Genomic DNA, 4,951 nt, shown 5'->3' with positions numbered 1-4,951 from the left:
ACTGTAATGTGGCACTAGGTAAGTAAGTATCCTTATTTAAAGATAATAGTGATTAAAAGTGTGCTTGCAGAGGAAACCAAGTTATCAATACTGCTTTCTGTAAGCTGCTGATGTTATGAAGCATTTATGAACAAGTTGCAGAGTCCTTGCTGAATAGGGAAGCTTTCTTGGACCAGGACCTAAGCAAGACTGCAATTACTGTGGACCCCAGTTGTTCATGCCAGTTAGTTAAAAACTTTAATCAAAGAAAGAAAAATCAAGAGAGGGAAAAAAAAGAAAGTAGTCATATGGTTCAAAATCATCATTCCATTGTATATTTGAAGATCATCATTCCACCACCATCTGTAATAATGTCTAGTAGCATACTTGTACAAATCTGCCTAAAGCACTTGTAATTTTTGGGTGGTAATAAAATAAGAATGATGCTTGTATCTCTATGTATTCAGTTCTGGAAAAATCCAGCAGTAATATGTACCACACACGAATATTTATGAGAGTAAAATAATGGTTATACCCTTATTTAATTTTTAATCTGATATCTTGGGTATTATTAACTCTCCTGGCAGTATTAAGAGGAATAATTTCATAATTCAGTAGTGAAAAGAACTGCAAATGAACCGTAAGTAAATTGAGCTGAATTATCTTTTGCAAAGATCTGAGAAAGAGAGACTGAGGGTATGTGGGTTGCATGTGAAAACCTACAGAAATCAGATGTATTTAGTGTGTGACAGACCACCTTGTTCTGAGTTCTGCCTTCAGAGTTCCCACGCTCAGGAAACAAATCTGCAGGCACTGCCTCTCTCTCTGCCAGGTCACAAACAGCACTCCCAGCTGCCAATTCCTCTCTGTCCCCAGCTTTGCCCTGTCCAGGAAACTATCAGAGCAGGTATAGGGGACCCAGCTCTGCAGAAGAGCAGAGTGACACACAACAAGACAAAATAAGCTTTAGCAAATGAGACAAACCAGGATTACACAAAATAGACACCCAGTACCTGATGCTACCAGTGATCCAGACAGAGCAGGAAACAAACCATGAAATCAGGTCCACTACAGCTGATTGCATCAGGTTTTAATCTTAGAATCACAGAACGGTTTGGGTTGGAAGGGACCTCAAAGATCATCTCGTTCCACCACCCCTGCCACAGGCAGGGACACCTTCCACTAGACCAGGGTGCTCAGAGCCCCATCCAACCTGGTCTTGGACACTTGCAGGGATGGGACAACCACAGCTTCTCTGGGTAACCTGTGCCAGGGCCTCCCCACCCTCACAGGGAAGAAATTCTTCCTGATATCCCACCTAAACACACCCTCTTTCAGTTTGAAACCATTCCCCCCTGTCCTACCACTACCTCTCCAGCTTTCTGCTTTGCCTGGATTTAACAGTTGAGAAAGATCTCCCCGACACTCCTCCCTGGTTGCAGAATTACTGTTTGTGTGTTAAAGACAAGCAGATGCATAAATACTTTTCTGTCTCAAGCTGAAAGGCTTTTCCTAGGCTGGCACTCCCAGAAATGGGGAAAAATTCCTGCTAACTGTGCAGTCACATATCCATGCCAGTCACAGAGTGACCTCCTGGGTATATTCAAATTAATTCACTAGTCTGGTTTTAAGTGTCCACTAAAGAGTGCTACAAAGTTGGATCCAGGAGCTGGATACCCAGTTCCTTTAAAATTAATGGCAGCTGAGCACTTAAATCTTACCAGTGGTTTAAAACACTAAACGGAACAATGAGTACAAGTGGAAGACTATACTATAGATCACTGAAACTCATTTTTATTTACCTGTTCAACCTAAACCTTCCTATGTTTCACTTGGTTCTACTCCCTTTAGTTCTGTTTCCTGGATCTAAGACTGCTTCCCCTCTTGCTGTGATTCCTGAACCCCCTCACACGACGATCACCTTGTTTGTCCAACACACATTTTACTCATTTTAACCTTAATCAGTCTCTTTGGGCACTTTTTCACTCTGTCCTCCTCCCCTGAGTCCTTCAAGGATGTCAACAGCTTTGTGGGTTTGACATATCCAAATTACACACTGATTTTCTCATTACTGCCTAATTAACAATTCGCAGCCAATGTAAGTCTCCTTCTCTTACTAATTCATAATATTTTGTTTAATTTCCTAAGTGCACCAGTATCAGTGACAAGAGTCGCTTAGAGCAGTGGTCTTCCAGGGGAAGTGCAAGGCAATCCACTGACACGCAGGAAGAAAATACTTTTTTAATATTAATAAATATAATTGATTTTTTAAATATTTTAAAATAGTATTTTTAAATATTTATCTCCTCCTTTGAAATATCTATTTGTGCGCATGCTTTATAATGTACAGAATATATTCTTGCAGTAGCAAATATAAATAATTGACAAATAAATAAACGTGTTGAGGGAGGGGGACAGAAAGAACTCACCTGGCACAGGGTCAGGCCCTGATGACTTGACGAACTGCTGCCATCATTCCCATCAATGGGAAAAGTGAGGGTTCAGTGGGAGACATTTAACTTTGGCAGCAGGTACTTTGATTAGGGAAAAGGGATGTAGAAGTCTATTTTTCCTCCTGTAAACAGAAATTCAATTAAGTCTACTGTGTGTATTTCACATATTTTGCACATGCATGTGTGCGCACAAGTTATAAAAAATATGTATATTTTATATATTACTGCATTATTTCTTGTATTGCATTAGCATATTTATTCATGTCTTTTGCATAAATTTATAGTGGTTCCTGCTCACACATTAAATTTATGCAATACACCTAACAAACAGCACACATATATTTGATGCATTTTGCATTTAGTTCTAGGTAGAAGAACTGCAACTTCTACATAATTTGACATATCACATTATAATTTACCATTTGCCTTTGGTTATAATTCTGCCAGACTCGAACTCTTTGCACTGAATTTTTACATAATTTCTCCCTCCTTCTGACTTAGTTTCTTTGGAGAGTTCGAGCGAAAGTAATTTAGCCATTTTTAAGAACAAAGTTTGTGAAGAACAGCCAGTGTAACCTATGCTGAAAACTGTTCATCTTCTGAACATCTCCAGCCACAGTCTGGAGAAGAAATTTAGAGAAGAGCAACCACCCCAAACATGAGAAGGGTCACTCACCTTTTTGGTGAAAATATATTCAGATTGGCCAATTCTTTACTTTTCAAATACATCTTTTTCCATTGCAAAGCCCCTGTGACAAATACTTCTTAGAAAAAAACAACAATATTGTGTTTCTTTTTTAAAACAGTGAATGGTTTGACTCTGGTGTTCCTGACTGAGACCTGGGTGCCCAAGCTGGACCAATGACCCACACCTTTTCCACAGTTTTACCAATTCTAAATTTGATACAAAGCCTAAAAGGCAGTTCTGAAGCAACTGGGTTTCAGTCCCTACCCTGTATCAAAGCACAGTGGGCTGAGAGAACAGTAAGTTCAGGTCCACCCTTCTCAAGACGAAGGTAAATAGTTCTGTGAACATCAACATTTTTGGCTGGAAGTGTTCCAGGTTGTGGTCTCTAAACACTTCAGGCTCAAAGGATAAAACGTAATAATGAAGTCACATTTTAAGAAGAATTTTACTTGGGTTTTACTTCCTGCTTAGTCTTGACTGACAACGAGTGCACTCCTATAAGGAGATTCGGGCTGGATTCCTGTTTGAAGGTTAAGGTTAATTCTTATTTTCTAAATGCAGAGCTTTTCCAACAAGATGCTCATTTAAAAGCATTCACTTACAGAGCAAGGCTGGTATGATGCTGCAATTACAGAGTGCACATAATTAATGTCAGATACCTTTTAATGAAGCTTTGTCTTTTCTTTTTTTTTTTCTTTTCCACTCTGAATCAGTTCTTGTAAATTCCTGTTCATTTTCCCGTCCTTCTTTTTGCTCAGTCCTTGAGAAAGTTTTATGACAATATTCTCAAATGTTTCACTTTCCTCTTTCACCCCCATCCTTGTCTTCTGTTCCAGTAGAGAGGAGTGTACCAAGCCATAGCCTGAAAAAAACCCAAAGAACGTATCACAGCTTATTTATATTCTACATTTTTTCATCAAGAAAATTGTTTGCTGTAGGCAAACAAAGGAGGGCTGAAAGGGGAGGCACTCCAATGTATTTCTGAGTTATTTAACATTTGAAAGACAAATACTAATCACAATCAACAAATTCCAGAGTTTTTACTGCAAAATCCATTTCTAGTCTTAAAATATATTTAAGGTGGATTCATCATCTAAGACCCTTTAAATTCTGCAGCTCCAATTAAGTAAATTGGCCAAAGAAGGAGAGAAAAGAGGACAGGACTTCTGCAAGTGTGTCAAAGGCTGCTGAAGGAAGAAAAAGCAACCTGTTCTCCGTGTCCACAGTGGATAGGACAGGAAGGAAAGGACTAAAACCAAGGCAGAAAAAATTCCATTTAGGCACTAGGAAAGCTTTTCTAAGCACACAGAGAGTGAGGTACTAAAGCAGATGACCTGGGGACATGGTGGAGTCTGTGTTTCTTAAGATGTTCCAGAACTACCCAGGCAGGCCACAGCCAGGAACAACCACATCTCAAGTTTCCTTTCAGCCTCTGATCTCCTGGCGCTGTTGTAACAGTAAGTATGGCCAAACTGAGCTAGAAAGGGAGTAAATTTGAAAAGGTGAGGCCAAAAGTCAACATTCACTCAACAGTTACAAGATGTAATTCACACTTGTGGAGCCCCAGCTTCAGTCACTGTGAGGGTGGCAGCCCTTCAGTCAGCTAGTGATGACGTCAATCCACTGTTTTTCTTCCATCCTTCAGATCCTAAAAATTCACATCCACACTGAAGCAAGGTTAACACAGTGATCACAGATCTGCTGGGTTTGTTTTGCTTGATTCTACAAGGACTTTAACCACATGATCCTAAATGTCTGAGGGAAATCCAGTAATAGGGCTGTCTGTCCTGGACTAAGGTGGTGATTTTTCTCAGGGCACTCACTTGACCAC

At 39.7% G+C, this 4,951-nt stretch overlaps 1 long non-coding RNA gene across 1 annotated transcript; it reads right to left on the bottom strand.

Annotated features, from left to right (window-relative positions):
* Nucleotides 1–794: 794 nt before the first annotated feature.
* LOC116787329 lies at nucleotides 795–4,549 on the bottom strand. The gene is made up of 3 exons (XR_004357246.1): nucleotides 3,780–4,549; nucleotides 2,409–2,554; nucleotides 795–903 (listed from the first exon to the last, which is right to left on the bottom strand). It is a non-coding gene; the product is annotated as an uncharacterized LOC116787329 (long non-coding RNA).
* Between the last annotated feature and the right edge of the window lie 402 nt (nucleotides 4,550–4,951).

The sequence above is a fragment of the Chiroxiphia lanceolata genome, chromosome 5, assembly GCF_009829145.1.
Source record: "Chiroxiphia lanceolata isolate bChiLan1 chromosome 5, bChiLan1.pri, whole genome shotgun sequence".
In the NCBI taxonomy this organism is placed as follows: Eukaryota; Metazoa; Chordata; class Aves; order Passeriformes; family Pipridae; genus Chiroxiphia; species Chiroxiphia lanceolata.
Note: the sequence above shows the minus strand (reverse complement) of the source record. Positions and strands in the feature narration are given on the sequence as shown.